The 13,198-nt window shown below is 39.2% G+C and overlaps 1 protein-coding gene and 1 pseudogene across 11 annotated transcripts in view; both read right to left on the bottom strand.

Moving 5' to 3' along the window:
• The window catches only part of RBM47 (RNA binding motif protein 47), a 142,952-nt gene that overhangs the window by 101,702 nt on the left and 28,052 nt on the right, over positions 1-13,198 (bottom strand). The gene's annotated exons all lie outside the window — the stretch shown is intronic.
• LOC111741530 lies at positions 4,689-4,807 on the bottom strand (annotated as a pseudogene).

Raw genomic sequence — 13,198 nt, forward strand, 5'->3', positions numbered from 1 at the left:
AGTGTGGTTAAGAGCCTTGACGCTGGAGCAGGGTTCTTGATGCCTTTGCTGGACTTGACATTAACCTTTTACTTGCTGGCTTATAGGCATGTCCAGGGGTTACCGGGGTAGGGGCTAAAGAGGCCAGGCTGTTGGTGGCAGGGACACACTGGAGGCTTGGAGCAGTAATTATTCACCAAGAAGTAAGGAAAGATTTCAGTCAAAACCCAGCATGGCTGTACCAGTGCATACAACTATCAGCTCTGATGAAACATGCAAGCTTTGGAAACAGACCTAGGCTCAAATCTTAATTCTGTGACAATCCAACTGTGTGAACATGGGTAACTATTCCTTATAGTCTCTGAGATGTAGTTTTCTCAACTGCAAAACGAGGATATGAAAGCACCTGAAACAATGTCTGATGTTAAATAGATGTTTAGTAAAAGCTAGTTTCTCTAAACCCCCTCCCCAGCTCACATTACCTTCACAGCAAGCATAAGGTACAAGGATTAGGATAAAGGAAAAATAGAGGATAAATGATAAGGTTACAGAATGAAAAGAGTAGTAAGACTTAGGGAGAGACAGGGAAAAACAAAAAAATAAGTGAAGAAGATCCTGGAGGAGTTTGCTACACATTGTTGAGAACTGCTTCAGAAATAGATCAATACCCCCAGTTGGAAGGATTACCAGCCCAAACCAGACCTTTGGGTTAGCTGGGTGCTAATTCTTAGAATGTCACTGACTAGAAGCTCTGTAACATGTTAGAAACTGTATGATAGAACCAGTTCTGAGGGCAACATCATTAAGAACCCAATGGTCTTGGTTCAGATCTTGGCTCGGTCATTTACTAGTTGTATGTAAATCACTTAATCTCTCTGTACCTCTGTTTCCTTATTTATACAAGGAGGATAATCATAGTACCTACATTCTGGCTCATAAGGATAAACTGAGTTAACACAAGTGAAGTGCTAAGAATGGTGCCTACCTGCTAAGGAGCATACACCTTAGCTATCCTTTATTCTTATTATTCACTAGTGGTACCATGAAAAGAGCACTGAACACAGTGACAAAAAGCTCTGCTATCTCTTAACAATGGGGAATTTATCTTATAGATGTATGTTATAATTGCAAAATGACATGTATAGAAGATAATTTATTTTGGCATTGTTTTTAACAGCAAAAGACTAGAAATAAGCCAAATGCCCATCAACATGGAACTAGTTAAATAAATTACAGTAAACCCATACAATGGAATACTGTCATTAATTTTTTAAAAAGTCAATGTGGAAGCTTTCAATGCACTGAGATTGAGAGATTTCCAAAACGTATTGCCAAGTGAAGAAAAACAGATTGCAAAATTATTCACCTAATATTTTATACCTTTTGTGGAAAGGAGGTAGGGGAGTAGAAGCTACAAGTATATTTGCCTGCATAGCATAAAGAAATTTCCAAAAGGTAGACAAGAAACTAAGAAGAGTTGATACCTATGCCTAATTTATTTGAATAAAACAACTCAATAATAAAAAAGTGATGTGTCTTCATCATTATGCGGTCTTTGTTAATTTAATTCTTCTATGAAACTTATTTATTCATTTAAAGTACAATATATTAAAATTCACCACAAAATTATAGAAGTTTTTTCTATCCCTAGTGAGAACTGAACAGGAGAAAAGTTAATCTGATAAGCATATATTGTATGCATTTTCAAAAGACATATAATTCCAACACAATTATCTCTGGGTTGTAGGATCACAGGTTATTTTTATTTTCTCCTTTGTTATAATTAGATTAAAATTTATCCTAATAAAACATTCTAAAGAGAAAATATCTTCAGTGATTAAGAAAAAGTTTTGACTTTGAGGGTAATTGAGAACTGGAATAGTTTACTAATAAAGACAATTGGAATGCCTATTTCTGCAGGACTTTATAAAAATAGTATTAGACAGCTTTAAATACTCATTTGTTAAAGGCTAAAAGTTCAATCAGATGATGTTTTGCCAAAAAGCTGTAATAGCAAATGAAGAGTAGTATTTAGAATATTTTTAATTAAAAAAATTAGAAAGAATGGAGCCGATTAAACAGGTGGAAGAATCTAGATTGTGCAAATAAATGATGTTCAGTTCTGCAGCTTCTGTCTTTAGTTATTGAGGGTTATTAGACTTCTAAGATTTAAAATTTTTTCTAACAATGTAAGAAGCCCCTTCTAAAGTGTTTACATAGAACATAATTTTATTATTTCAGAAATAATCTGGGCAAAAGTAGTACCAGGAAAGAAACTTTCAAGCTTTCTAGTAAAAAAAAAAAAAATCAATTTTAATTACGGTTTTTCTAAGAAACCTTGAAGACTTGTATTTGTTAGATTCCAGTGAACCTCAGGGGACACACTACCATGACAAATGAAATTAAGGCAAGAAAGAATTTCTAGATTCTAAAAAACTCAAAGAAATTACTCCTTCTAGACTATTAGACAAACTCAGGTTCTCTAGATATGTTTGAGAATTTTATAAGTAATCAAAATATAGATGATAGGAGGGGAGAAGAAAAAAGCAAGATAGCTATCAAAATATTGGAAGAACCATAACCGGAGGGAAAGAACAAAAAATTAAGAGTAAGTCAGATAGGTTACAAAGATGTTCAGATGGTCATTTTCCTAAAATGTGGGAGCCATCCTGGACTTCAAAGCAAAGCTTCTCGACTGGGGTCATTTTGCTCTCCGACTCCAGAAATTATTTGGCAATGCCTAAAGGTATTTTTAGTGGGTAGAGGGCATGGGATTCTGCTAAGCATCTTATAATGCACAGGACAATATCCCACAACAATCCAAAATATCAACTGTGCCAGGGTTGAAAAACCCTGATCTGGGGTTGGTGGGAGGTGTGGGTGGGGGAGGATATTGGCCCCAAAGAAATAATGTAATTCGCAAAAAAGAATATTATTAACATAGCTACCTATATAAGGATTCTCACCAAGTTATTGGGCTTTGGAATTTGAGTAATGATATTGCCTTTAATCTCTCCTGGGCCACTTCATTCAGGACCTACTGTATGCCAGGATGACCAATTCCTTCGGGTTTTCCCAGGTCTGCCTTGGTTTTAGCACTGTAAGGACACATGAAGCCACTCTGTTGGCCAAGAGCACAGTGCCATTTGGTCATTTGGAATTTTTCTCTTTCGAAGAGAAAAATCTGGTTCCATCATGGTTTTCTCTGTGCCTTTTCTCACATATAACAAGCTTTCAAGGCCAGGCTTGAGGAGGGGAGGAATAAAGGGTTTGATTTCTCAGATACTCTGTGCCTGGTGGCTGCCTCTTGGCAAACGTCCCAGTGGGAAGTGGGGAGCCTCTTGGGGGTCTATGGCTTGTCAACAGATCATCTCCTACTCCCATCCAGGTCCCTAGCCCAGGTTCTCCTTCAGGGGCTGTGGGGAAACACTCCCGCCTTGGAGGCCCACATGGCTTGCTAAGAGGCAGGGTATGCAATCAGCATTGTTGGGGCCACCTTTCCCAAACTCCTCCTGGGGAGGCACCCCAGGCAATAAAATGCATTCCTTGAAAATGGAGGCCTTTCTCCCTTATCTTTCCTAGATTATACTCTCTCAACAGCCTATTTCTTATAAATGTGAAACATTCTCACTCCTGTCTATCCTCTGATCACTGGACATAATTTATAAGAAAGCATTTCACAAACTGTAAAATACAAATAAATGTAATGTATTACATCATAATGAGAAATCATTAGTGTCTGAGGTTAGCGTTTTACGGTTGTTTCCTTTCTTGCTAAACATTTATGATTATGTGGCAGGCACTGTTATAAGCACTATGCATGTGTTAGCTCATACAATATTGACAAAAATCCTATGAAGTATTATTCTGGTGCCCATTTTACAAATGAGAAACTGATATTAAATAACTGCCCCAGGGTCACAGGGCCAGTGGTGCTGGAAGATCAGATTCAGGCAGGCTGGCCCCAAAGTTCACAATGGACTACCCGTCACTCAAGCCATTCCAGAATAAAGAGGGAGTTGGCTCAGATAAAGTGCCCCTCCCTGTACTAAATCATTAACTTACAGCCCACCCCAGGCATTTGGTGGCCTGAGGGTCACATGCTGGAGTAGAAACCCTGAGTGAGTCACTCACGAACACATGACTGTGTATAGTTCCTTCTGTTTGTTTCCTGAAACAGCCTTCCTCGAGTGCTGAGCAAACGAATGGGATCAGTTTCAGTTCTGGGAAAGAACTAAACTCCAATTACTGTGCCCACTTTCTAGCTCTCTACATGCTGGTGACCCCAGTCTAACATGGCCAGGCACAGAGACTTCCTCAAACTGGGAAATGCCTGCTCATGAATGAGGGTCCTTGCAGACTAAACACTTTGCAGAAGCCTCAGAAAGATCCAAGAGTTAATAGTTCCATGAAGACAGTTCAGGAAACAGCTCATGTGACAGTCTAAACAAATGCAAGTAGTATAATAGGCTCCAGGTCAGATTCTACGAAAATATAAAGGTGTTCCTCTCCGCCATTTATTCTCTCCTCCTGTGTCCCAGTTTTTTTAAAAAAATCCTATGTTTTCTTTCCTGATCCTGTCTTATGGTATTTCATGTTTTTTTTTTAATTTATTTTTTTATTTTTTAGGCGAGGCAACCCTTGGTTGACCTCATAGATTGCAAAGACCTTGTCAGCTTATAATCCCTTATTTTTTTTTTTATGTTTTACGCCTACAGCACCTGGTCTTCCTAGGTGGTCTCCCATTCAAGTACTAACCGGGCCTGACCCTGCTTAGCTTCCGAGATCAGACGGGCTCGGGCTTGCTCAGGGTAGCATGACCATAGGATGCTTTTTAAAAAGGTCTGGAATAACCTTATAGTTAGTGAGAGACAGGAATGCAGCCAAACAAGAAACCAAAAGCACCAAATCTCTGCCTTATCACAGAAACTTTCAAACTCTGGGGTTTTCTCCTATTTCAGCACAAATCTTGTGATTAGATAGATGTAGTACCACTAATTTATTCCCTGGTAAAGAAACCAACAATCACCCACTTAGGATCTCCACCCCCCACCCCACCCGCCCCCGGCACTTAACAGATTATTTATTGAATAAACGGTCTCCTTCTGACTCCATTTTCTACTTTTATTTTCAGTTTTCATAGCTTTTCCTTTCTATATCCTTACCTAGTGTCAGAGCCTACTTAAATGTCATTGTTCTTACATCTAAAAGCTTATTCTGGGGGCCTTTTCTATATTTCATCTTTCATCTTAACTTCTAGAGTTACCATGTTACTTAGGGTATCAAGAGGACAAGAGACTTAACTTCCCTATTCCTCAGTTCCTCCGTCTGTAAATGGTGCTAGAACAGTACTTGCTGTGAGGATTGACAGAGATAATGCTCAAAAATGCTTGGAACAATGCCTAGTGCATAGTGCATAGCTCAAAACATAATAGCTACAATCAATGAACAAAAACCCTAAATTAAGCAGAATTACTAGTTCAGATTTGTCCATGTAGGTAAACTGTTGTAACTTTTAAAAATAATTATAAAAAATGAGATCTGACTTCAGGGAGAACTAGATAATTCACTGGGCCCATTTTGGGCAGCCATTTAAATCGGAGCACTTTGCCACACAGGTGGGAAAATATATGTTGACAGGAAGCTCTGGAAAAACTGTGAGTCTTTCTCTGCTGCCATTTTCTCCAATGATGTTGGAGTTAGTATGTTGGGAAAGTGGACTTTAGGGTAATTATTGACCAGCAGGAACACAAAGTATTTTCTCCCACCCTGATCATTACTGTGCAAAAAATCTTATGCAAAATCTAATAATTTTTTTAACCCAGAAATGTTTCTAGAATGCTCCCAAATTCTAATTCTGTCTAAACGTCAATATGCCGAATATCATGGGCCTCTCTCTGCTAGGAAATCTTTCTCCAACTAAACTTTGTTTAGTTAGCAAAGTCAAGTGATTCCACCTCATGGATATTGTCTAAATTTGTTTATTTACAGTTAAAAAAAAAAGTCTTAGAATCTAAGTGACTTACCTGTATGCTTGAATCCTTTCCTCTTTCTCATTTTCCTCCTCCCAGTTTCTAATAACTTCTCTCAGTTGTGAAAGACAATCAAACTGCACAACAAATGAATCTGGGTTCCTCATTTAGAATCTAAACTCTTTATCCTCTTCCTGGTTTCAGGGCTTTAAGAAGTCCAGAGAACATTACAGGATAACCTTTTGGGTATCAAATGAGGGACCTTAGACACATGTATAGTCCCTATGACCATAAGCACAGTGACAGTTGATCTACAAGTCGGAGGGATAAGGGGCTTGAAATTGTGGTTGCCAGCACCCGCCTCCCCACACCATGAGACAACCAAATGCAGGATGAGTTCACTGGCACTCACTACTGGTGTCAGCTGCCCTCCTCTAGGCCCTTTCCACACCGTTCTCTGTAGAGACTTACTTCCAATGACATAGCAAAGCACAAGAGTGATTCATGACCACCCTCAATCTTGTTCTCCTGGTTGACCAGCTCCACAGTCCTACCCTAACCCCACTGCAGGCTTCAAATCAGGATCCCAGCTGTCTTCATGTGAGGGTATCTATGCATGCAGCAAGAGCCTGGCCCTTGGCTTCAGACAGATGCAAATTTAAATCCTGAATCCATCTTTCTTATTGATGACTTAAGTCCATCCAATGGACTTAAATCATCAATAATATATGTTAAGAGCCAAAAAAAAAAGTGATTTAATTTGATGTTAAAATTAACACCCTTTTCACTGCCACTTTGTGCCCCTGGAGGCTGATCCATGTGGACTTGTCTCCTCTGCCCTCTGGCATCCCATTGAGTTAAGCAGACAGAGGCACAGGCAGAAGATGGGAGGCCGGGAATAGAGACAGGTCAGAGTATTTATTCCCAAATATAAAATTGCACTAATAATACCAACTACATGAGATTATTGGATGTCATGCCAAGTAGTCCAGTGCCTGATATACAGTAGGAACTCAAAAGAGGTAGCTATTATTTTTTGTTACATTTTGGAACTCATGGTATACATCATAAGCTCTCAACAAATAGTAAAGAATAGATTATGCTAGAACTTAACTTTGCCTTTTAACATCAAATTAAATCACTTTTTTTTTTGGCTTTTAACATTTATTAGTTGACAGTGCAATGCTGCATCACTAATTCCTCAGTAATATTAACCTCAGAGTAGAGTAAGCTGAGGCAGAGAAAGTACCCTGGAACATTCATCAATCATCCACTTCCCCACAGAGAATTTTCTCTGACCTGGGAAGCAAATAGTTGTATGATTATGGCCATAAATGATGCACTAGAACAAGCAAACCGACACACACAAAAATGACCACATGTCACTCTTGCGTATCAGGCATTGGGGTAGTATGAAAAAGCTGTTATGGAGGTTTAAATTGTTGCTTGTCATTCCTAAGATTTACCCAAAATATTCTGGTTTCAGAATATATTCCTTTAGCAAGTTTTCACATACTATTTAATTAGGCTTCAATTAGAATAGTTCACACACATTGAGGAATAATCTCCTATCACATCAAAGTTCTTAAAAAGAATTGTAAGCATGTTCCCTGTTCTCAAATACCTGTCCCTCACTGGCATCATGTAAGCACATAAAATAACTAAGTAACAATACAGTGTTTAGTTAAGGAACAAAATAAATGATTTTCTCTCCTTGTACTTTGCACCCTTTTCACTGCCACTTTGTGTCCCTGGAGGCTGATCCATGTGGACTTGTCTCCTCTGCCCTCTGGCATCCCATTGAGTTAAGCGGACGGAGGCACAGGCAGAAGATGAGAGGCCGGGAGTAGAGAAAGGTCAGGGTATTTATTCCCTAGGTTTTCTCCCTTCTGTCACTCAGGGTGGCTATAGCCATTTACCAAAGGCTCCTGCCAATGCCTTCTCCATATATAGCTATTTCCTCTGGGTTTTTGGCATTACTTCACAATTCCTTCTTGGTTTCCCTAAACCTTGATAATCCCTTTATTAATCTCTCCTCAATTATCCTGTCGAATGTACCTCTGTTTCCTACTGGGAATCTGACTGATGGAGCTGTCTCCTCTTCCCCCCATGAAAGATAATCACTCCAGAAACTGAAATTTGTTTCAAAATAACAACTAGAGTGACTGGGAAGAAAAACGCCTTAATTTAGGGATGCTTTGCCAAGATTTCAAGCTCTTAGAACACATATCTAACGAGCGCCTATGTGTCAGCACTGTGCTGGGTGCTGGGGATAAGAGGGAACCAAGAGCTCAAATGCTAAAGGAGAAATAGGGACTATACATAAGTAAACAAAAATGATAATTTCAGATAGTGGTAAGCTCTGTGAGGTAAGGAAAGCAGGGCAGTAGGATGGAGACCAACAGGGATCGGCCAGAGAAAGCTGCTCCAAGGTATTTGCGGTGAAAACTAAATGAAGAAATAGCTTTGCAGCGGAACACTTGGGAAGATGAAGAATTATAAAGCAACACATACAGATGGTTTGTCTGGTTTCTTGGAGGAAGACTTTTTCCTGGTGGGTACGATCTGCTTATGAGGGGATGAGATGGGGTGGGGGAGAGGGACATTGAGATTAAGTTATCCCTTCTGCGGAAGAGAGCTCAACAACCCGCTAACAGAAAGTGCTTTAAAAGATAACTCTGAAAGCATTCAAAGTGTGTGTGTGGGTGGAGAGGGTTGGTGGTGGTGTGTGCAGCATTAGCTCTGCAAGTGGGAAAAGAAGCAGCAAGAGGAAGCAACGGCAGCTACAGCAGTTGCAGAGCCCGCGACCTAGCTCTCCTCTCCTGAACTCCAGCTTACAGAACAACTGCCTGCTGGACCTCCCTCCTCGCAGCGCCTCAAACTCATCTCATATAGGGCACTGACCTCATTCTCTTTCCCCAAAGCTATTTCTCTTCCTCCGTGGCCATCTTGGCAAGTCATCCTCAAAGTCATCATTCCAGAACACTCACGGCATCTGACTCTCCTGCTCCCTCCCTGCCTTCACCCAATCAATTACCAAGGCTTATGGAATCCACTTTTGCACCCTATCTTTTTTTGTGGGGGAGAAGAAAACTGATTAACTTTTTAAATTGAGATATAATTGACATACAACATTGTATTAGTTTAAGGTGTACAACATGATGATTTGCCGTATGTGTATAATGTGAAATGATTACCACAATAAGTTTGGTTAACATCCATCAACACACAAGTTATCTTGAATCTCCATGTCTCGTCCCCCTTCTTTCTATCCCCGCAGCCAACACCTTAGCTCAGGTTCTTCACTCAGACTCTCACAACAGCTTCCTTACGGGATTCCATCCCTAATTCCAGTCCTTGTTGAAAAGTGACCTTTCCAGAACTGGGATGGTTGTTGTCACTTACTACCAACTAGTTAGCAAAGCATACGAAGTCCTCTGGGCTTGGCTCTCTGCTCCCTCTCAAGTCTGATGTCTTGTCCCAACTCCATCATGCCGTACTCTGATCCAACTATCCCTTACAAACTATTGACATTGCCTGAACACGTTATTCTGGTTCCAGGCTATTTCTGTGTGTACACCAGGCCCTCTACCCATTTCTTCTCATATCCTACTCTCAAGATCTACTCATTTATTAAAACCATTAGACTGTCACTTCCTCTAAGAAGTCTTTTGTAATCACCACCCTGGTAGAATCTATTGTCTCATGGATGCCCCTGCCCACACTGGGCTCTCTTCCAAATTCTATCAGGACACCTGTGACATTTATTGTCCTTATTTATAAACTCTCTCCCTGGACTAGTAGTAAGCACCTTGAAGGCAGGAGCTTTGTTATTCATCTTTGTATTCCTAGCACCTATTGGAGAGTCTGCCAGATAGTAAATGTTCAATATATACTCAGAAATAAAACTTTAGTAGAGATATGGAGTGTGCCAACTACAGAAAAGACAAAGCAAGAGAAGAGAAACTTCGAAATCAAATCAAAGGCTAATTGCAGAATGGGGCAAAGAACAAGAAGAGAAAAGGAAACCAAAGCAAGGTCAAGGATAGGTACAAAAAGAGCACATAGTTTGAATACTAAACACAACTGGCAAATGAATGGCATCTCTGACAGAGCCTTCCAGATACAATAGCAAGACAGTGAACAGGGTCTTTGAGGACAGTGTTGGATACTTTATAAGGACAGTAATAATAATAACAGCAATAACTTCATAATCAACAATTAATAACAACTGAGTGCATCTCATGTGCCAGACACTTTACATGGGTTATATCTTTTAATCTTCAATGCTCTAAGGTAGGGACTATTATTGTCCCATTTTATAGATGAGGAAAACAAAGCTTAGCATGTTTAAAATACTAGTTCAAGGTCACATCACTAGAATATGGCAGATTTGGAATTCAAGCCCTGGTCTGCCCGACTCCAAAACCTGAGCTTTTAAGCACGATTACTATGGTGCTTATAACATAAAATATTATTTAAATGCTCTAAAGTTATCTATAATTAGATTCATTGAACCATAATGTTGAATAGCTCTCTTAACCAGTTGAGTTGTTTAAAATTTCAAAGTTTAGATTATGATATTTCCCCCATAAGTGGATTTAAATATATGGTGCAGTTTTGCAATCAAAAATTATCCAACGCCAACTGGGTTTGACAAGCTTAAAAAAAAAAACAGAATTAGTAAATATATTTTGTGATTTCGCTATGACATAGAATTTGTTATTCATGTTTTTAACTGAGCTCAATACGATGTTTTCACGAGGTAAACTGGTGAGAACCTCGTGGCCCAAGACATGAAAACTTTTGTTCCGATCCAACAGACCAACGCTGTTCTGTATTAATATCATGCGAGATACTTATATGACTTAAAATTTTATGGTAGCCACATTTTACAAGTACAAAAAAGTGACAATTTAATATATTTTCTTTAACCCAAAATATCTAAAATATTACCAATTCAACATGTAATCAATATTTAAAAATTACTAATATTATTAATTACTAAACGAGATATTTCACATTCAGTTTTTTACAAAGCCTTCAAAACCTAGTGTGTATTTTATGCATATAGCACAAACCAACTTGGGTGCTAAATTTTCATCAGAAATAATCTGTAGTATATAAAATTTACCATTGAAATAGTAGATTCACACATTCAAGTTGCTCCAAACATACTTCCGAGCTTCCTAATAAAGTTGTGCTTAACAAAAAATTATTTATACTGCTTCAATTTTTAAGTTTAAGTTAATTAAAATTAAAAATTCAGTTCAGTCTCACTAGCCACATTTCAGTAGCCACAAGTTGCTAGTGGCTGTTGTATCGGATAGCGCAGCTATAGCTCATGTTTGTTTGTTTGTTTGTTTTGTTTTGTTTTGTTTTGTTTGTTTTCACATGTTCAAAATGGAAAGGTCAGAAAGCTGAAAGGAGTGCTAGCTAATAATATGAACTGACTGTTCTCTCCTTACCGGGGTGAATTAACTTTGCTTTCACTACTTCTGTTAAAGTTGTACAATCTGTGGTTGAGAAATAAGGCAGAGAAATGACTATGAGGAGTATTACTAATTCATTACTGTGCTTTCCTAACAGGTTGTACTGGGAGTCATTAAATGAATACCTAGTCCATGTGACTGGACTAAAGTTTTTATCCCAAGAAATCCTTGTTTTCGAAATCAAGAAACCTAAGAGGATTAGGTGTTTCCATGTTAGTTAAAGTAGGAAAACAGTTGCTCCTGTTTATTTTAACACTTTACTGTGCACAAGGGAAAAAAAACTATGTAGTGGAATTCATGCGCCAAATAAAAATGAAAAGGGGAAAATAAGATCAAACTCTTTCGAGCTTATTCCTTAGGTATCCTTTTCATTTCAGACTACAAGAACAAGTCTGCAAACCTCAAGAACTGCGACTACTATTGTAGAAGCAACTAAATTACCCCATGTATACTAACTTTTTAATTAGGCTCTAATAAATTGACCTTTAATTGTCTGTGTAAAGAAAAAGTGCATACATTATACAACTGCCTATTATTTTCTTGCCTCATGCTGGCAGTCTTGGTTAACCAGAGTAACCACATTGGTGGGGCTTCTCGAGACAAAACCCATCTTAGCAACCATACTTCACAACAAAATCAAAGGAAATACAGGCACCTCCAGAAGTCAGAGGTGTTTCAGCACATGATCAAGCATTGTTTATTATCCATGCCCCTACTGTTACTAATGAGATCGTGACAGGTCATCCATCAAGAGCTTTAGGGCAGACACAGGTGATTTTTATTCACTGCTGATGCCCAGCACCGAATACAATGCCTGGCAAATAACAGACACTGTAGAAATATTTGTTGAATGAATGAATGAATGGATGGATGGATGGATGGATGGATGAATGAATGAATGGATGGATGAATGAATACATTCTTGGGAACAAAAGTGGAGTAGGCATTCTATAGTAGCCCACATTACCCTCATCCCCCAAGCTCCTTCCCTAAAGTACACTTGATGTATCAAATCCACCTGGTTCAACTGTTCACTAAATGCCCAGCACTGTGCTAAACGCTAATGGGGCAGGAATCCCCAAGGAAGAGAGGATACGCATCTTAGAGAATTAATCTGTTAAGGAGATGCCATAAAGGCCAACCCTTACCTCCCAATCCTCTGCAGAGCATGTTGAATGTGGGGATAACTGTCTTGTAATCTGATAGGTTCATCCTGTTGAGGTTTGGGGTAAAGAACCCTATTGAGTAGTGGTGGGGGTAGGGGTGGTCCCTAAAGAATGTGATCATGAAAAGAAGAGGCTCTTCAAATAAGGAGAATCTGGAACAGAAACTCCTGTAATTTGGGATATTTTCTTGGGTGTGGAGTCAGACCCAAGACCTTTTGGAGGGTGTTCAAGGGGGTTAATGGCCATCTCTGTTTCTTGGAATTAGGAAGGAGAGAGACTAAGCGCAGAGGCCCAGTTAACCAGCAAAGACGGAAAAGCCTTCTCTTGTTAACCCCAGTATCTAGTTTGCATGTAACTGTGTTTATTCCATCCCCTCAAGCGTCCTATATACAGCATGGACTCAAGTTTTAAAGGGGGAGTGGAGCGCCTGAGAATAGCCAGGTAGGAGCCATGATAATTAGTGAGAGCTGTCCCAGGATAGGTGGATCTTGAAAACAAAAAAGTCACAGGTAGGAGGACTAGCCATCCTCACACACTGACGACCCTCTCCATTGCCTATCTGGAAGATGTGAGTTCCCTTTTAAGGGTG

This window comes from Pteropus vampyrus, unplaced genomic scaffold (assembly GCF_000151845.1).
Source record: "Pteropus vampyrus isolate Shadow unplaced genomic scaffold, Pvam_2.0 Scaffold79, whole genome shotgun sequence".
Taxonomy (NCBI): Eukaryota; Metazoa; Chordata; class Mammalia; order Chiroptera; family Pteropodidae; genus Pteropus; species Pteropus vampyrus.